This window comes from Heloderma suspectum, chromosome W, assembly GCF_057233095.1.
Source record: "Heloderma suspectum isolate Gila_16-S chromosome W, 16-S_ref, whole genome shotgun sequence".
Lineage (NCBI taxonomy): Eukaryota > Metazoa > Chordata > Lepidosauria > Squamata > Helodermatidae > Heloderma > Heloderma suspectum.
The window spans coordinates 58,953,138-58,973,853 of NC_139475.1; the positions used below are offsets into that span (position 1 = coordinate 58,953,138).

At 47.1% G+C, this 20,716-nt stretch overlaps 1 protein-coding gene across 5 annotated transcripts in view; it reads left to right on the top strand.

Annotated features, from left to right (window-relative positions):
* Positions 1-9,432, top strand: part of LOC146334060 (uncharacterized) — a 39,075-nt gene extending 29,643 nt beyond the window's left edge. For 3 of the 5 annotated variants that reach the window (XR_014786448.1, XR_014786447.1, XR_014786450.1), the window contains one exon: positions 34-4,064. The gene's annotated coding sequence lies outside the window, so the exon portion shown is untranslated. Of the gene's footprint in view, positions 1-33; positions 4,065-8,769 lie in introns of those variants that run through there. The other 2 variants (XR_014786451.1, XR_014786449.1) reach the window with 2 other exon arrangements.
* The last annotated feature ends 11,284 nt before the right edge of the window (positions 9,433-20,716 follow it).

A 20,716-nucleotide genomic window follows, 5' to 3' on the forward strand; every position in this document is an offset into this window, starting at 1 on the left:
ACTCTGACACAAATAACTTATCTTTCTTTTCAGACAGAAGCCCCAAGTCAGGGCAGTCTCCAGGGAAGTGGAGGCAATGGAGCAAGATCTGGAGAGGGTCTCGGTGCTAAGGATGTGAATATTGTTTTTGGCCTGCTTCTGTTTGGAAGACTAGTGATTTTGTTGTTCTGACTAGCAAAGGAGACAACAAATCACAGCCTACCATCCAGCACGGGTGCACCCCACTCTCAACAACTTGCACCAGCCACTGTTGCAACGCCACTTCCTGCTCCTGCACCTGAGACCTTGTTCTTCCTGTTCCCACACCCACGATGTATCAGCGGCAACCATTTTGGATGGGTCAATTTAATTCCCATCCTTTGATACCAGTGCCTTATATAATTATGCTGAATAACATTCCCAATGTTCTGAGTTTGGGTAGCTGGGATTTTTATTTGAGAGACAGAGCACCCCACAAAAAAATTTACCCACCCCGCCGCCTTATTATGCTAGTGTGTTTTTTTAATGGGCCTATTTTGCACACTGCTAAACCATGGTTTAGTGCAGGGCTGCAAAACCTCCCAATGTGGTCCTCTGATGTTCCCCTTCTCCTGGCTCATGCCCTTTCTCCTGTGGGAGAAATCTCCTAGCCTCTGGCCAAGGGGCTGAGAGGTACAATTCTCCACCCCCGGTGTAATTAGATCTTTTGGGGAAACTTACCGAAAGGCACAAAGCTGGGGTTCCACTCAGCTGTCAGGTTCAGAGGCTGTATAGAGGATACAGTTCAACTGCCATCATTACTTGGTTTGTCCTTATGGGGCCATTTTGCATTTTTCCTTTCAATTTACAAACTTCGCTTCTTACGTCTGCCTCAGGATCCCTCTGAGTCTGTACTAGAAACCACTATCTTATTTTTGGGTGGCCCCCATTTCATTCCAAACTGATCGGCACTCAACCACCCAAGTTCAATATTAGAGGGAACAGGTGCTAGCCAGCCCACCATGACTTTATCCGGGACATTCCATTCTGTCCCCCATTCTATCTATTCCTTGGCTTCTCTGCATACGCAGTCCTCATTGGGATGGGGGATTTTGGGTGTGGGGAGGGCACTAATTTTTTTTAAGGGTGGTTGGGATTTTTGTACTTCTGAAAACCTTGGAGTTCCCCTGAGCACACTAATACCTCCTTGTTTCTCAGTGGCCCCATTTTGGCTCCATTACTGTCGGCACTCGCAACCTGAGATCACTATAAGGAGTGATGATTGGATTGCAGCATTACTGTTTTAGGGGTCCCCCCGTCACACACACACACTTTTAGGAACGTTATCAGAACAAATCACAGATCCTAAAATATCTGCTCCATTTCTTTTTATAGCTTGCTTGTCTTTCATCATGGATCATGTGGAACTTAAGTTAATCAATAGTGTGTGTGTGTGTGTGTGTGTGTGTGATTTAAAAAATGAAGCAACAGGGACAGAACACAGGATTTGGAACGCAAGAGAAGGAGCTTAAATCTCTCCCCTTCTCTCTTCCTCTCTTCCCTTTCTTTATTTTGCCAAGTTTGGAGGCCTGCACTTTCTTTGCTGGCTTCTCCCCCATTTCATTTGGTGTGCAAAGTATGAAACAGACAGGTTTTCCTGGTGTCTGCCTGCCTGCCTCTGCCTGGGCCACCTGGAGCATCTTCTTACCACCAATTCCCATCACAGTTGGGAGAGACAACAGGCTTGGCTGGGAACCACCTGCCAAGAGACAAAGAGAGTGTGATATCAGGCATGGGAAAAAGAATCAACTCCACCGCCCACCCCACCCCACCCCACCCCACACACACACTTCAGTACTTTCTCTCTAGAAAATAGTAATAATTAGATTCACCATTCACTTTTTAGTAAAGGATCCTAGCTGGTAAGGAGGTATGGGATGTAGCTCAGTGACAGAGCCCTTCCTTTGCATGAGGAAGGCCCCAGATTCAATTTCTGGCTTCTCTAGGGCTGGATCTACACCTCGTGTCATATCGATACGATCCCATCATGGTGACACAATATCCCCCTTGCGCAATTTTACGTCGTAGCGCAAACAATGTCATCTGTCATGGTATTTTAAATCCTTTATTCTGTTAGCGCACTCATACCGCAACAATTAACACTCTGTTAACACTCATACTGCAACAATGGGGCGGTCGTCTGATGGTCACGTCCCTTCAATCACGTGTTCTTCGCTGAATCCCCTGTTGCGCCACCGCTTTGTTTTTTGTTTTTTTACATTTCCTAGTGTCTGTGCACCTGCACATGTGTGAATTAATACTGTGGTTAGGTGTGTGCATTCGTGTGCAGCTGTGAAAGTGCACAGGGAAAAGCCAATTTATTTATTTTTAAATTAAGCAGCTAGGAAAGCACTTCTGAAGGTTGCATGAAATGGCAGAGACCACGTGGAGAGCCGCCCTAACGAGTAAAGCTGAAAGCACTAAAAAACCCAACACACGCGCACTTCACAACAATTGGCTATCAGAAATACACTGAATGTTAGAACACACCTAAAACAGACAAAGAGAGTGCGCAGCTAGGATGCACAACTGTACAATTAAAGCAGTAAAAAGGCTATATTTGTTGCAAATTAGGTTTGGGATAATACAGTGAAAAAGCAGAAAATACAGTTAGAAAAGTAGTAGATGGACAGCATCATGCGCCCCAACAGTTATCACTGCACTTCAGTAATGATAAAAAGCATGAGTGTAGATCCGGCCCAGGTAGGCCTGGGAAAGAATCCCAAGTCCCTGGAGAGCTGCAACATGGACAATACTGAACTAATCAGGGGTTTGGAGACACTTTCAGGCCAAATTCAGTTTAGGAGAAGCTCTCAGGAGCCACACTCCAGTGGTGAGCGGGGCCGAAGGCAAGTGAACATATAGTGGTTCATGCAGAATATAGTGGTTCATGCAGAAGGAGGGCCAGAGTTGTTCTCTGCTGCTCCCAAGGGCAGGACTAGAACCAAGGGGCAGAAATGGCAGGGAAACAGATTTTGGCTGAACATTGGGAGAAATTTCCTAATGGTACGAGCTCTTTCACAGTGGAACAGGCTGCCCTCAGGAGGTGATGGGCTTCCTGTTGCTGGCGTTTTTTAAGCAGAGGCTGAATGGCCATCTGTTAGGGGAGCTGTCATTGGACTGAGCAAGAGGTGGACTAGATGACCTCAAGGGAACCTTCCAACTCAATGACTCTGTGAACATGTCTGGGGCATTCTGGGAAAATAAAATGTTGCCTGTGCATCAGGAGGTGGCTGCCAAAATCAGTTCTGCTGCCGCCGGAGAAAAGTCAGCCCACCCCCCTCGAATGAGTGATGAATGGGTATGAATGAGGTCACAAAAATGGGCTTCCATTTTTATTCACTATGAAATCAATGCATGCCCCTGGTAGCCCATGAGATGCAGTCCATTTGTAACATGGACTGCTGGGTAGGAGGACCCAACACCCATCTGATAGGCAATTTTGATTAATCTACCCCCTTGTTCCCCGGGCTTGTTTCCCTTTTCACCTCTGCTGTTTTATTCTCTGCCCTGCCCCCCTTTTCATTTTCAGCTCCCTTTCTCTTTTCTTCACTGCCATTGCAACCTCCACTTGAGCTCAAACACCAAAGTCTCTCTTTTCAGGGTGGGGAAGAAGAATGTATATGTATATACACACACACACATACATACATACACACACACACAATAACATCTCTTGTGATTAGTGGTTTTTTTTTTCTCCTTTCCTCTGCCAGAGACTCTCTGTTCATTATGGTAATGGTCTGGTCTCCATTTGGGCTATCAGTGACACTCCAAAAGAAAAGAGGAGCTACTTTAAACTATTATCTCTATTCTTCCTTCACCAGACACTGCCTGTCGTGCTTCAGACATGGCAGCAAGGCCCTAATAGCAGGCTGCCCCTTCTAAGGTGCCACGTGCATTAGTCTCAATTGTCTCATTAATGTGCTCCATTCATTCTTGGTGCAAATGGACTCTTTGGCGGATCAATTAAAAATGATTTTTTAAAAATCCCTGGCCCCACCCCCTTTCCCCCAGCCACCAATGGTCGGGGTGGTTTCCTGACTTTTGTGCAGCCCCCCCCTTCTAAAAGGTTGAAATGCCTCTCTGACGCTTAGCGACTAGCAGGAAGAGCTTGGAGCTACAATACGCTGGTAGCTTTGGTATCTTTGCCTCACCCCTTTTGCCTTTGACCCCACCCCACCACCGGAATGCAGCACCCAAGGCTTCTCCAAAATGGAATTCAGCCCTTGGGCTGAAAGAGGCTTCCCAGCCATGATTTAGCCCTGTACTCTGACTGACAATGGCTCTCCAGGGTCCAAAGCAGAGAAGGGTTTTTCTGTCATCTGCTCCTTGATCCTTTTAACTGGGGATTGAACCAGGGACCTTCAGCATTCAAAACATGTGCTCTACCACTGAACTATGGCCATTCCCCATAACAGCACCCTTAAATCCCACCCTTCTCTCCAGGAGCACATGGCAGTGCACTTTGTAATTGTTATGATGGGGATTATTTCATAATGATGCCTCCTGTTAGAAAGGCAGCTAGCAGAAAAAAAACAAAAGGCAAAACAGAATGAGCATTTACCAGTCCCACATGCACACAAGCCTCTTAGCATAATAAAAGGAGACCAGAGCCTTCTTCAGTGAAGGAAAGGAAACGGTTTTACTCACAAATATTCTTACATATACAATGCAGATACACTGTAGAGTTTCAAAAGGAGTTTGTTCAGTCCATGCGTTCCGTTACACCTGCAGGAGCAAGAGCAAACAGATGTGCTCCCAGCAATGGTGAAAGTCAAGGGGGGGGGGGAGGAGCATAAGAAAGAAATCACAGGAAACCACACTGTAGGCTATAGAGATCCTAAGGCTAGCTGTGGTCAAAATCCCCACGACCTAACTAGCTGCAACACTGCCCCCGTCCAGTAACTTGCAGATGAGGTTGCAATATTCCCAATATGTTCTGCCCCGCCTCATGTCACTTAGTCCTCCCAAGAGCCCTGCAAGGTAGCTTGGGCTGTGTCTACATTCAGCTTGCCAGCCAAGTAGGGATTCGAACCAGAGCTTCACTTGAGAATCTAACTGCTACACTATGCCAGAAGGGCAGTGCTACCAAAGTGGCCTATTACAACCTCCCTGTCATATGTCCTTTGGGAAATTAAGATTTATTTGCCCAACATGAGACCCATCCCCATTATTTCCCTCTCACTTGCTGACCCCTGAATGTTTGATAAAACCCTGGAACAAATGTGTTCCGTCCGCCAGCCATGCCCTCTTCCAATTTACACCATTCCATTTTCCCCTCCTCCCTTCCTGGTTTTCTGTTTTTTTTACAGTGAACACTGAGCACACCCAATCCTCATTGCGCTGTTTTGGGGGTTCCGTCTGAGGACAAACCTCAGGGTCCCTCAAACCTGCTGATACTTCCCTGTTGTGTGTGTGGGGGGATGTTCTTTCGACCATGTAAGCAGCGACACTCACTACCTGGACATCAGAAATAGAGAGAATTGATGACAGCCAGCAGGTACATCTCATTGCAGAGCCAAGAAACTGCCATTGGTGGACAATTCCTTTCTCCCTCTCTTGCTCTCCGGCTCCAGTGCAGGAGAAGGAGGGAATGCAATTAAAAAAGCTTAGGTCTTTGTTAAAATAATTCCTGGCAGGTACAAAGCAACCTTTCTCTAGAGCACTTTCTTGAGAGCTCTCGAAGGAAATGGGAAAAGACACTCCCCCTTTTTCCCGTACCCACAATTGTAGTTCCTATACTACAATTCTATTATCCTTGAGCACTTTTAGGGGTTTTTTTTGGTAAACACTTGGGTACAAAAAGGTTGCCATAGGTGCAGCATCCAAAATGAAGAGTCCTGCTGAAAAAGAGGATACCTCCCTCTCCCCCTGCCCCCCAGTTGCGGAAATCATAAAGAGAAATTGTATCTCTGAACCCCTCCACCCTGCTTGAAAAAAAATCTACTGTGAATACTATTGGGGCAAAAATAAATAATTATATAGAATCTCTATCATTTTATCTGAGTTTTAATTTCACACAGTCCTTTTGCTTGATCGGCAGTTTATCCATTTAATTCTTTTATGTGACAAGGATTGTGTATTAGTTCTGGTGTTGGTGTTTGATGTAAATTTCTAGAATCGAATCTAGGTAATTTCAGTCAGTTGTAATCTTGCTTTTATTCCCTGTACATTATATTTTAAATGCAAAGGCCTGTGGCTGTTGCAAATAAAAGAATCTGAATCTCTGAGCTCCTGACTCAAGCCCCTCTTGGATACCTGAAAGAATAGCCAGGCCAGGCTATTTATTTATTTACAGTATTTTTACCCCGGTCTTCAGCCAAACAGGCATGCCATCTAAACAAAGACACGACACACAAGGAAAAGGGATTGGGAGGGAGGAGGAAAAAAAGGAAAACTTCACAGAACAACCATTATTATTGTTGTTGCTGTTGTTATTAATTACATTTCTACACCGCCCCATAGCTGAAGCTCTCTAGGCGGTTTACAACGGCTGACCATATCAAGGATGTGGTTTTGCTTTGATGAGAATTTGACATCACCAAGCCAATGTCGATACTTCTAAGACCTTTTGAGAGACCCGTTTCAGAGAGGTCTATATCATTTCCAAAGAAATGACACAAATCTTGTTAATTTTGGAGGGTTTTTTATTATTATTATGGGGGGGTGTATACGTGACTCTGGGTTTTCAGCTTGCCCTAAAAGAGGAGCAATCGGCTTCCCCATCTAACAGTTGCCTCTTCGATTTGTATGGATAACTTTCCTGGGAATTAAAATCACAGCTGTCTCTGGTAACGCATGAGCTAGGCCGAACCTTTCTTGATCTCTCCAGTTTAAGTTGGGTTCTCTATTCAAGTGACTTGATGCCAGAAAGTGGGATTATTTGTTTACAGCATTTTTGTCCTGCTCTTCAGCCAAAGAGGTTCCCAGACTTGCCAAAGGCAAGTGGGCGGAGCCAACAGCAAAAGGGGTGGGGCCCATGTTCCAAAAGTATCAGCATATTGTAGCGCTTACTGCCAGTCACAAAGCCTTAGGAGAGGCATTTCATCCTTTTAGGATAGGGGGGAAAACGGCACAAAAGCCAGGAAACCGCCAAAGAATCAGTATTGGAAAGGGGTTTGGGCTAGGGGAAGGGGGAAATGGCCTTCTGGGGAACTCCTGGAGGGCTGGATTTGGCTGAGCTAGGTGAACCAAAGATCTGACTTGGTATAAGGCAGCTTCTTAAGTTTTTGTTTAAATCGGTCCTTTATTCAGAACCATGACGACTAGAATCTTATTTGGTTTTAAGAGAAGGATCACAGCCCAGGGGTAGAGCCCCTGCTTTGCATGCAGCAGGTCAGAGATTTAATCATCCCCAGCAACTCCAGATTGGGCCACAAAAGGAAAGACCCCCCCCTCCCCCCCGAGAGAACCCTGAAGAACCACACTGCCACTTAACGTGGGCCATACTGGGCCGGATGCAAGGCATATAAGGAAGCGGTATAAGGCAGCTTCCTGTGTTCCATTGTTTGTGCCTGCCAGCTGTGGGCAGCTGGACAAGTGCCACTACACTGCCGCTTAGCCCCACCAGGGCTAAAAGGGCTCTGAAAGAGAACCAATGTGCTATAGCAGTGTGGGAGAAATCTCTTAGCCTCTGCCCCTCCATTTTGTTCTGTCATATTAACTGGCTATGCCTTAATGCTGAACTGAAAGCTGCCTAACCTTTTGCACTCTCTGAAACTGGTGAAACTGCCTGAAAGCAGACAACCAAAAACCACAAACGATCAAAAATAAACCTGTGGCTAAGCGTGTTCTTCTGGACTTGCAAACAAGTCCCATAAGTTCCCTTTTCGGTTTATTGCAATGCAGACATAAGTTGACTGTTAGCACCCCCAAGGGGAAAGGCTAGCTGATGCTTCTGCGCGTGCTTGACAGGCCTAAGCGTGAAGACCAATCATATTAAAGACTAATGTCCTGCCTGCGTATCCTGTTTACACGTGTGTATAAAAACGGAGTGTAACTATTGTTCAGGGTCCAGTCTTGAGCCATCTTGACCGTACCACACCTCTGTGTTTTCTCTGAATAAAACATCCGCTCGAACTGCTGTCTCTGGTCCGTGACTGAGAGCATAGCAGGACGGTCATTTTCTGCAACAGCACTTACTATTTCTTTCATTCATCAAATCCGTTGATAGGATGCTCACCATCTCTGAAAAGACATCTCCAAGTGGTTTGCAATACAAAATTCAAGGCACAATCGTATGCATGTTTAGACAGAAAAAAGTCCTACAACTCTCAGCATTCCCCAGCCAGCATGGGTGGCTGGGGAATGCTGGGAGTTGTAGGATTTTTTTCTGTCTTGTGAAGGTAAGCCTGACTAGGCCTGTAGTTTGGTTCAGGCAAGGTGCCTGATGGGATTGAGTGTGTGTGTGTGTGTGTGTGTGTGTGTGTGTGACCATGAGAAAGTAATTGTAACTTGCTCATTATAAGCAGGAAATTCCTATCCACCAAAGTAGCTCATCCCTGAAGATAAGCAGGCAGCTATGCTGATAAGACTGTTGCTGAGCTAAATTAGCTCTTGAGCATGCGTAGTGTGTTTTCTTTGTTCTCCAACTTTCAGTCTGTATAAATGCATCCTCTTTCTTTCTTTCTTTTTGTGAGAGTCAGTTTTGTCTGCTCCCCCACAGCTGTGATGTGCTTTAATAAATTTCTGACTGTTCAACCTAACCTGCCTTGGATATTTCCTTAACAATTTGGTGCCGTGACTCAGATCCCAAATGCTGAGGAGAATTGAACCAATCTGGACCGCCTTTCACTGAACATCCCAGAAGCGCACACCAAGGTAAGAGACCTTTTGAAACCTCTAAGTCTGGGACTCAGTGTGAGGTTGCCCGTGGGATGACTCTGCCTTTAAAGAGACAGTCTGTAATTTAAGCAGTTGGTAAAGGTTTGGGGGGAGGGGTTGGTCATGGAGGTCTGTGGGATATGGTGTCAGGTGAATAAGAGCTGCCTTGTGTGACTTGAAGAAAAGGATGGAGTGAGAATTGCCTTGTGTGAACTGAGGTAAAAAGGACCAGGGCAAATTCTGTAACTGTGTGCAGTCGCCCCTAGCCTTTTGCTTGTCGAGAGGGTCGAAAGCAAGGGTGCACAGTGGAAGAATAGTCGCTGGAACCTTGTGGGAGTTTTTTTCCTCCTTCCCGCCATGGTATGAGCCGGCCGACAAGGCATGGACCTCCTGAATAAATCATTTCTGAATGAACGGAGATTGCAGCGAGTGACCCGACCGTTCCTTCACTCCCTGCCATGGTACGAGCTTCCTTGACCGCGAGTGACTGACCGTGCCTCCAGTTCAGTGAGAGTCAGTCTGTGACTGTACCTCGGAATTTGGCGGTGCCTTTTGGTTCTCGCAACCTGTGGCCACCTCCTGATTGTTTTCCTGCGTGCTCCTGCGTGAATTGAGGGTGGGGTCGGATTCTTCCAAAGAAATTCCGCAGCCCCCAAAGGAACGCCTTCAGTGTACAGGAATTATGGACCTAAGACTCGCAAGCTTTGGACAAATGGAACTTGACCCGTCCAAACCATTTCCCTTGGTTGGGACCTTTGATTTGGACAGAATTGTGCAGTTAAAGGAATCTTGGGGTCCAAGGTGGCACGGGGGCAAGGAGAATGCATTCTTCCATTGGTATGTTGACACATCAGAAAGGTCACCTAAGTCCTGGGAAGCGGAGTCTTAAGGACTCCCAAGACAAACTGAGAGACCAGGTCAAATTTTGAAACCTCAGAGAAAAGCCACAGAAATTTAGAGAAGAATTGCAAACAGTGATCGCTTGTTAAAATCCTAATTGGGCTAGCATGAACCAACTCATGCAAGTTATTTTGCCCCAAGAAGTGCGCACTAGATTAAAGGAACAAGCAAATTGGCCAGATCAAGAACCAGCTGCTCTTAATACTTTAGACCAAATGTGCATCAGACGCCTAAGAATAATCCCTGAAATTTGTCTGCAAAAAACTGATTTGGCTAAAAAAAAAAAAAAATTGTAAGCAAATCAGAAGTGAGACTACAGCAGACTATATGGATTGTCTGAACACATTTTTGAAAGGCACTCTAGCACTGCTGCCATGTTTTGTAGCCACTGACTAAGGTAGATTGTGCGCGGATTGTGTGTGGATGGGTCCTGTCAAAGGAGTGCTGAAGAGAGGTGCTGTCTGCGCTTCCCATCTTGGAAAATCTTCTGCCTAACTGTGCTTCTGCTCAAGTGGCAGAACCTTTCGCCCTCGCTAGGGCTACTGCCTCATGCCTTTCAGCAATAAGCCAGTCTCCCATGGCAACTTTTGAAGGAGTTGCACAGCTCCAAAATCAGGCCCAGATGTTGAAAAAGAGAAGTGGAGACCGGCTGGTTGTTCTCGCTACACTGACCATTTGTGGCGCTCCCCGGACGGACGGCCGCCCGGTAGCGCCTTGTAGTAGCAGATAAGAAGGGTAGAGTCGACTGAGTCAGTCCCCTCAGGGGTGAAGGTGCCACAATGATTTAGGTCAAGCAAGTCGCATGAATGTGGAGAATGTGTTTGACGTACTCAGTAGCTTTGCTTTTAGAGAAAATGTCTCTATTTGTGCCTGTTGTTCCTGCCATGTAGGAGTGTGAGCTTTCTACTCCTCTTAGTCAGCAAGTGCCTGTCCTTTGAGTCTGCTGGACAGATTGTCCGATATGCCACCTGAAAGCTACAGCAGCATCAGCTTCTCCCGTGTAAAGATCAAGATGCGATGACTGTGTGCGACTGGCAGTAGAGAGAGAGTGTTGGCCGAGGATCGTCGGTATGGTCATGTATTGGCCGACGTGTCTGAACATGTATTGCAGCTCAAGCTCAACCCTCTGTGTGTACCAGTAAGTGTTACTTCTCAAAGAAGACAACGCAAGCTAAACTGAATGTTGTTGAGGGATGCCGCATGTGCTAGAAGGATGCTGTCAAGACGAGAATGAGATTTTAAAGTGGTCTAAGCAAGCGTAAACTTTTACTGAAAGTCACCGGTGAGATGCATTTGTACTCTGAGGTAACAGTGGATTTGAAATCCTATATGCTGTGCATTGTCCCATCGTTATAGTGGTTATTGTTATCTTCTCGCTTTGTCCTTTTGCTTTGTATGTAGCCTAGCAAGCTTAATGACAGACGATTTGTTTTAATTGTTTGAGGAAAAACTGCATATGGAATCTGTAAAAGTTCAAGAAGTGGAGTGCATTACATTTGGTTTCAGAAGACTGGCAAGCAGTCAGGTGTGAATTTGCCCAGAATCATATGCAGTAATAATGCAGTGATCCATAGCACAGGTACGCTGGTTTGCTGGAAAGTTGGCCATTTTCATGTTTTTCGAGTTTGTTCTCATAGCTGTGTTCACATACAGCGAAAGCCACGCTTCTTGCTACTAGCAGAAGCTAAAACAACGCACCGTACCCGCTCTTCACACTGTGTGCCTTCTAACTGATAAGGGATGCTTCTTTCTGGACTGCGAGAAAACTTATTTTGCTGCCCAAAGGGAAAGGCCTTGGTGAAGCGGGGGCAGCAGTGTGTGTTCGTTCTGACAGTTTTCTAACTTAGGGCGCAATCCTATCAGAGGCCTATGCAATGCGGGGCAGGAGCAGTGCAGAGGGGATCTTCTCCTCTGCGCTTCAGCTGCCCTGCATTTGTGGCTAGACAGCCAATTTCAGCTGTCTAGCTGCGGGAAGATGGAGTGCGGGGGGGGCGGGGCAGATGCCGGATGACGCATAGGAAGCATCGGAAAGGCATGTCCACCCTGCCTGGCCCACTCCCAGGAACACCCCGTTTTCACTACTCGGTGCTCCTCTTACAAGCACAGAGTACGGGACTGATCTGTGCTGCCTACAAGGCAGCGCAGGAGGGGGTGGAGGTCGGTTCTCAGGGAACTGACCTATCCTATGGCTGTCTGTCGAGCCGCTGACTAGTGTCCTTAGTGAGACTCGTTCTATAAAATCCTGAGTGAATTACCTGTTACCTGTTCTCGTCTGAGAGAAAGAAGGTGCACCTCCTGCTCAGATAAGCAGCCCTGAAGTACAGTGCCCTGTCACTCCTCTGGAAACCAGAGTGACTGAACTCAGGGTTATGGGACACGTAAGCTTTCTTTTAGCATACAAATAGGTTTCATTCAGATGAAGAAATGTTGTTCCTTTAAATATGTATTAGTAGTTGTGTGTACAAAGCTCTGCAAATTCAACAGAATTTCCAGTGCCCCTACCATCCCCAGCCAGCAGGGCTGGTAGAAAAGAAAACAAGAAAAAAAGAATGGCGTCTTAAAGAACAAATTATCCCAAATCTGTGCTGAAACTAGACTTAAATAGCCTGATGCTCTACCTTTGGCCCTGATAAACATACGTGCCAGTTCACGTTCCAGTCTGTTTCCCGCCTCCCAGCTGAGCAGAGCAGAGCAGAGCAAGCTGCTCCAGGGACTACAGAAGCAGGCAAGCTCCCAGAGAGCGAGCGACCAGAGCGAGCGGACAGGGGGAGCAAACAGGAGTTGGCCAGGGGAGTTGCAGTGGCAGAAGAGACAAAGGAGACAAAGGAGACAGAGGCTAAGAGGTAAGTGGGCTGCAGGAAGCCCAGGGGGCTGCCCTTTATCCTTCTGAGTGGCTGTGAGCTCACCAGGTGCTTCTGAGAGCTCCAACTGAATTGGCGGTGTGTGGCCTGAGTACTCCCAGGAGCTGTGGGCAGGAAGCTTCAGTCTGTTTCCCACCTCCCAGCTGAGCAGAGCAAAGCAAAGCAGAGCAAGCTGCTCCAGCTGGTCCAGGGACTACAGAAGCAAGCAAGCTCCCAGAGAGTGAGCGACCAGAGTGAGCGGACAAGGGGAGCAAACAGGAGTTGGCCAGGGGAGATCGGCAGGGGAGGTCAAGGGGGAGGCCCCTAACATTTTTTTCTTTTTTAACTAACTTTTTTTCCATTTATTTGTCTTGTAACACACACTTCCACACCAGTGGGACTCTGCTTTTAACCTCTACTGAGTAGAGGAGCAGGCACAGGCTAGTCTAGAACAATCACAAAGCTAGACACAAAAAGGGAAAAGAGGCAATGGGAGGACAAGACTCTCCAGTGGTGGTGACCTGCAAGGTGTGTGCAATGTTTGTTTTCTTGCCTGACAACAACATGGCCCACACCTGCAACAGGTGCAAGTTGATCACGCTGCTGGAAGAGAAAGTAAGAGGACTGGAGCAGCGACTGTCAGCCTTCCGGGGAATAAGAGAACATGAACAGTTCTTGGACAGCAGCAAAAGGAAGACCAGAAGCTTGAAGAGCAACAGCAAGATGAGGCAGTGGGAAATGCTGAGGTGAAGAAAAATGGAGTAGAGGATACACCTTGGAAAAGGGTGACAGTTAGGAGAAGAAGAACTAGACGCCACTCTGCACCAGTGGAAGCAGTGGAGCTGTGGAACTGATTCCAGGTACTTGCGGAGGAGACTGGAGGACAGCCTGCAGAGGAAGAATCGCAGGGGAACCTGCATGAGAGTGAGCAAGAGGCTGAAGGTCAGTCAAACAGAGGCAATGAAACCCAGGCCTACAACAAGAAGAAGAGAAGAGTGGTAGTAGTGGGAGACTCCTTGCTGCGTGGGATCGAGACCCAAGTATGTCGCGAAGACCCGTGGACTCGCCAGGTATGTTGTCTCCCAGGAGGACGGATTAGAGACGTGACTGAAAGGTTGCCTGCACTCATAAAGCCCACTGACAGGTATCCCTTTCTTCTCATCCATGTGGGAACAAATGATACCGCCAAGCGGAGCTACGAAGAAATCACGTCAGACTTTGAAGCTTTGGGAAGGAAACTCAAGCACTTTGGGGCCCAGATAGTTTTCTCATCCATCCTTCCAGTAGTTAGAAGAGGAATAGAAAGGGAACGAAAAATACTCCGGGTGAATGACTGGCTACGAAGGTGGTGCCAACGAGAGAGATTTGGATTCTGGGACCACGGGCTATACTTCCTGGAAGATGGGCTGTTGGCAAGGGACGGGTTGCACCTCACAAGGGCTGGGAAGAATGTGTTTGGCCACAGCAGGAAGAACTTCATCAGGAGGGCTTTAAACTGAACCCTACGGGGAAGGGAGAGGTAAAGTTGGGGGTAACAATGGACGAAGGCTCATGCACCGCAACGGAGAGAACAGCTCTGATAGCGCCCAATAATAGTCTTCAGACACATGTAGGAAGAAAGCCAGACTATGAAGCACATGGTCTTCGATGTCTATATACTAATGCCCAGAGTATGGGAAACAAACAGAACGAACTTGAACTCTTAATACAGGAGGGAAATTATGACTTGGTGGGATGACTCCCATGACTGGAATACAGCAACTGAAGGATATAACTTGTTCGAAAAGAACAGGAGGAACAGGAAGTGAGGTGGGGTTGCCCTGTACGTGAAAAATACATATCTCTGCACAGAAATACAGGAGGATGAGCTTGGTAGCCCCATCGAGAGCATCTGGATCAAAATAAATGGAGCAAAGAAGAAAAGGAACCTGGTGGTCGGAGTCTACTACCGGCCACCCAGTCAAGGAGAGGACTAGGATGAAACTTTTGAAAAGCAAATAGCCAATGTTTTAAGGAAGCATGATGTAGGAATAATGGGGGACTTCAATTTCCCCGATATTTGTTGGGAGACCAATTCTGCAAAACATGGCCCCTCCAGGAAATTCCTGACTTGTGTGGCGGATAACTTCCTCCTACAGAAAGTAGAGGAAGGAACTAGAGGATTGGCTATCCTTGACTTGATCCTAACCAACAGAGATGACTTAGTGGAGAAAGTAGCAGTTACAGGAACTCTGGAGGAAAGCGACCATGTTGCACTTCAGTTCTTGGTTCTAAGGGAAGTAAAAGCCGAGTGTAGTCAAACGCGTATCCTGGATTTTAGGAAAGCTGATTTTAATAAACTCAGAACAATGATCAGGAAGGTCCCATGGCAAGCGACGCTAACGAGAAAAGGAGTCCAAGATGGGTGGGGGCTTTTAAAAAAGGAAATTCTCAAGGCACAATTACAAACCATTCCAACAAGAAGAAAAGGTGGAAGACAACAGAAGAAGCCAATGTGGCTTCACAAAAAGCTTAGGGATGACCTGGAAACAACAAAGGACACATATAGAAAGTGGAAAGAAGGCCAAGTAACAAAGGAAGAGTACAGGCAGGTCGCACAGAATTGCAGGGATGGCATCAGGAAGGCTAAAGCTGAGAACGAGCTGAGGTTTGCGAGGAATGCTAAAAGCAACATAAAGGCTTTCTTCAGCTGCGTGCATAGTAAAAGGCAGAGGAAAGAAATGGTGGTTAAGCTATTAAATAAGGATGGCAAAACGATAACAGAGGACAAAGAAAAGGCAGAGGTGCTAAATTCCTACTTTGGCTCAGTCTTCTCCCAAAAGAGGGTCTATGACCCCCCTGGCAAAGGCGAAGTACAGGCTGAAGGGGCAGGATTGCAGATTGAGATCAATGGGCATATGGTCAAGGAACACCTAATTATTTTGAATGATTTCAAATCTCCAGGGCCAGATGAGCTGCAAACTAGAGTCATAAAGGAACTGGCAGAAGAACTCTCAGAACCGCTGTCTATTCTCTTTGAGAAATCATGGAGGACGGGGGAAGTGCCAGATGACTGGAGGAGGGCGAATGTTGTCCCTATCTTCAAAAAGGGTAAAAAGGAGGAACCTGGGAACTACAGACCAGTCAGTCTGACATCAATCCCTGGGAAAATTCTGGAGCAGATGATCAAGCAATCCATCTGGAAGCACCTTGACAACAATGCTGTGATTACTCGAAGCCAACATGGATTTGTCAAGATCAAGTCCTGCCAGACTAATCTGATCTCATGTTTTGATCAAGTAACCTCCCTTGTGGACCGTGGGAATGCTGTAGACATCATATACCTCGACTTCAGCAAAGCTTTCGACAAAGTGCCCCATGATATCCTGATGAGCAAACTAGCTCAAAGTGGGCTAGATGAAACAACGATCTGGTGGATCCACAGTTGGCTACAGAATCGGACTCAAAGAGTGCTTATCAATGGGACCTTCTCAAACTGGGGAGAGGGAATGAGTGGGGTACTGCAGGGCTCAGTCCTGGGCCCAGTGCTCTTCCACATTTTTATTAATGACTTGGAGGAGGAGGTGCAGGGAATGCCAATCAAATTTGCAGATGACACAACATTGGGTGGGATAGCTAATACTTTGGAAGACAGAAACAAAATGCAAAGTGATCTGGATAGACTGGAGCTCTGGGCAGAAAACAACAGAATGACATTGAATAGGGATCAATGCCAAGTTCTGCACCTAGGAAAAAGAAACCAAATGCACAGTTACAAGATGGGGGATATGTGGTTCAACCACACTACAAGCGAGAAGGATCTTGGAATTGTTGTCCATCACCAATTGAATATGAGCCAACAATATGATGTGGCTGCAAAAAAGGCCAATGCTCTTTTGGGCTGCATTCATAGAAGCATAGCTACCAAATCCCGGGAATTACTAGTTCCCCTCTACTCAGCACTGGTTAGGCCTCATCTGGAGTACTGTGTCCAGTTCTGGGCACCACACTTTAAGAAGGATGCAGACAAGCTGGAGAGGGTTCAGAGGAGGGCAACAAAGATGATCAGGGGACTGCGAACAAAGCCCTATGAAGAGAGACTGAAAGAACTGGGCATGTTTAGCCTTGAGAAGAGAAGACTGAGGGGAGATAGGATAGCGCTCTTCAAGGACTTGAACGGTTGTCACAGAGAGGAAGGCCAGGACCTATTCTCGATCATCCCAGAGTGCAGGACACGGAATAATGGGCTCAAGTTACAGGAAGCCAGATTCCGGCTGAACATCAGGAAAAACTTCCTGACTGTAAGAGCAATACAACAATGGAACCAATTACCTGGGGAGGTGATGGGTTCTCCCACACTGGAGGCGTTCAAGACGAGGCTGGACAGCCATCTGTCAGGGATGTTCTGACTTGGATTCATGCATTGAGCAGGGGGTTGGACTCGATGGCCTTGTAGGCCTCTTGTTGTTGTTTATTCATTCAGTCGCTTCCGACTCTTCGTGACTTCATGGACCAGCCCACGCCAGAGCTTCCTGTCAGCCGTCGCCACCCCCAGCTCCCCCGAGGTCGAGTCTGTCACCTCCAGAATATCATCCATCCCTCTTGCCCTTGGTCGGCCCCTCTTCCTTTTGCCTTCCACTGTCCCTAGCATCAGCACCTTCTCCAGGGTGTCCTGTCTTCTCATTATGTGGCCAAAGTACTTCAGTTTTGCCTTTAATATCCTTCCCTCCAGTGAGCAGTCTGGCTTTATTTCCTGGAGTATGGACTGGTTTGATCTTCTGGCAGTCTAAGGCACTCTCAGAATTTTCCTCCAGCACCACAGTTCAAAAGCATCTATCTTCCTTCGCTCAGCCTTCCTTATGGTCCAGCTCTCGCAGCCATAGGTTACTGCGGGGAATACCATTGCTTGAACTATGTGGACCTTTGCTGTCAGTGTGATGTCTCTGCTCTTACAGGAACTCTGGGAGAAAGCAACCATGTTGTACTTGAGTTCTTAGTTGTAAGGGAAGCAAAAGCCGAGTGTAGTCAAATGCGTACCCTGGATTTTAGGAAAGCTGATTTTAATAAACTCAGAACAATGATCAGTAAGGTCCCATGGCAAGCGATGCTAACAAGACAAGGAGTCCAAGATGGGTGGGAGCTTTTAAAAAAGGAAATTCTCAAGGCACAATTACAAACGATTCCAACAAGAAGAAAAGGTGGAAGACAACAGAAGAAGCCCATGTGACTTCACAAAAAGCTTAGGGATGACCTGAAAACAAAAAAGGACACATATAGGAAGTGGAAGGAAGGCCAAGCTACTAAGGAAGAGTACAGGCAGGTAGCCTTGTAGGCCCCTTCCAACCCTACTATTCTATGATTCTATGATTCACACTGACAAACGGTGCTCAGTGCCCATGTGAACTTGTATTTGAGTGATGAGACTGTGTTGAACTCTTGCCAAACATTAACGAAGTGTGAGAAGGCTTTCCATTCACAGGTTAAAAGTGCTTCCAAACGTTCCTACAATACAGTGTTGCAACTTGTAGCCTAGAGATTGAGTCTACATCAAAGTCCATCAGAAGAATTCTTCCCTTGAGCCTCACTGGAAAAGATCTCATCAGGTGCTGTTGAAGACCCACACCCCTGTGAAGCTGCAAAGACAGCCTACCTGGATCCCTGCATCCCACTGCAAGAAAGTATTGCCCCCTGGCGACGATGTGCCCCAGAACCAGACAACATTGGATGTGCCCTAACACAGAGTTCATCAGCCCCTTGAGTCATTTTAGACCCAGAAAGACAAGAACATCTCTGGTGTCAGGAATGATTGAGCATGTGGAGATAGTTAGCAGCTCAGACTCAGAATGGGCACAGCCAGAACCGGGGGAGGCTCCCTCCCTAGTGAGTTCTGATATGGATAGACATTCTTCTCAGGAACCTTGGCACACAGATGGCTCAGCCTGAAGCCCCCCCTCTTCCTCCCTTGTGTGAACTCAGGTCTCGGAGGAGGAGGAGAGCGCGGAGGGTGACCTGAAGGATGCTAAAGTCCGGTGCAGAAGAAGCAGGAAAAGTTAGAGGCGGAGTGCAGATGTTCCACCCAGTTGGCTATGCGTGAGAGCCTACGTAGGAGGGAGCAATGGTAAGGGAGGGGCATCCCCCCTAAGCTAGTCTGGCCGGGAAGTTCTTGTTTCAAACTGCTGCTGGCAAGGTCTCTGATTCCCACTTGGCTCCTTTACTGATATCCATAATTGTGTGGAGTAGCTGTTTTCCTTTGTAGCCTGAGAGTCTCCAAGGATTTGCATTTGTAAAGAGCCTGGTCGTTAACTAATGAAGTAGTGAGCCTGAAGCCTGGTACCCTGGAGTGTGTGATTGCGAAGGGAGAAGACCAAGGGACCTGACATCTGGTTGCCATCTTAGTACTGGCTTGTTGCCCTTTTTCCTGCTATTGTGTGAAATCGTCTTAGACTTCTGGCAGTTTGGCCTCCTCTGGATTACAGATTAGCCACCTCTAAAGGACCAGTCATGAGCCACGCACTTGCTGGCGAGGTGAGCACAAGCCTAGCAGCGAGCCTAGTGCCTGTGAGTGAAGGAAGAGTTGTCTCAGCCTCCACCAGAGGCACATTCTCGTGATGTGGCCTGCCTGCATCCTGCTCCTGCTTGACATCGTCAGCTGCATGAAAGCAGAGAACACCTTCCTGAAAGTGGTGAACCAGATTCGAATAGACTTGAATGTATCCAGCTGCTAGATCTGCAGCCATGTGCCAGTCCATGCCCATAGAGGCACACCAGTCATCCAAATCCCACTGAATCAGACTAAAATGATTAAACCCCGTTACCTAGACCAACCAGAAACAGCCACCTAGCAAGATGTGCAATGTAATAAGCATAATGCTTGTTTGCATTGTTTTGTTCCATGTTGTAGTAAAAATGTAACCTAAAAGCCATTGTATATGTCTTAAGCAGCACATAGTACTGTAAGAGCTGCGCATGCCTGGAATGAGCAGACAGTAACCCTAAGATAAGGTTGCTAAGCAAACCGCTGGCAACCAATCAAAAGTAACACGCTGGCTGAGGAATGCAAGCTAAGTGATAAAACTGTAGCGCGGAGGTTGCCCAGGGTCGACTCTGCTTTGAGCGTGAGCTCCTTTGTCGAACTGTTTGCAAACAATAAAATCGAGTTGGACCCAGCCTGAAGTTGACTCTCCTCTTTGGGGCAAATTGGACTAGCCTCCAGGGGGCGAAACTAGCATTTTGTGCAACAAACTGGCGAGCAGCCAGGAGTCCCTTGGACCACCCTGGGGTCAAACGACAGAACCAGCAAAGGTGCCTGTGGGGCGCGCCGGACCGCCTTTGAGGTCTGCCACGGCACCAGAGAACGGGGGTCGGGACACCCAGGAGGTTAAAGGCGTGGACTCCATTGATTGAGTCAACCAGGCTGAATGGGTCTGAAGAGACGGCACTGGGGTGCTGGGCAGAGTAAGTACTTGATTTCCCTTCTGTCTTTCTGTTTGAGTTGCCTTCGGAGCGTCTGAGGTTTGTCAGACTCTGTGTAAACGTCTGAGGTTTGTCAGACTCCGTGTCAGTGTCGGAGGTTTGTCAGGCTCCGTGTATGGTTTCAAATAGAGGTAGGCACAATGGGGGTGGGTAGCTCCCGTTTAGAAAGCTCTGCCACTCCCTTGGGATGCATGCTAAAGAACTTTAGCAAAGTCAAGCGTCTGAGGTTTGTCAGACTCCGTGTACTAAGATGTCGAAAGGCAAGCTGGTTACACTCTGTCAATTGGAATGGCCGGCATTTGGAATTAGTTGGCCAGACATAGGATCCTTTGGTGTAAATCTTGTAAATGCTGTATATAAAAATGTGGTGAATAATGGGCAATGGGATCAATTCGCCTATATTGATGGGTGGTTGAATTGGTGCGGAAAGAATCCCCCTTAGTTACAGAAGTGTAAATGTGCAAATGTGTTACTGGCAAAGGACCACAGGGGCAAGAGACCCTGGGTGGTGTCTGAATCAAGTAGTGAGAGATAAATTTGCCTCAGGGAAGGTGAGGTTATCAGCATTTGGACGAGTGCCAACCAAAATCCACTGAAGGTGAGAAAAGGTTGAATATAAAGTTCAATATTGTAAAGTCATGATGGTATGCTCCGAGGTGAAGCCCAAAGCCCCTGTTCTC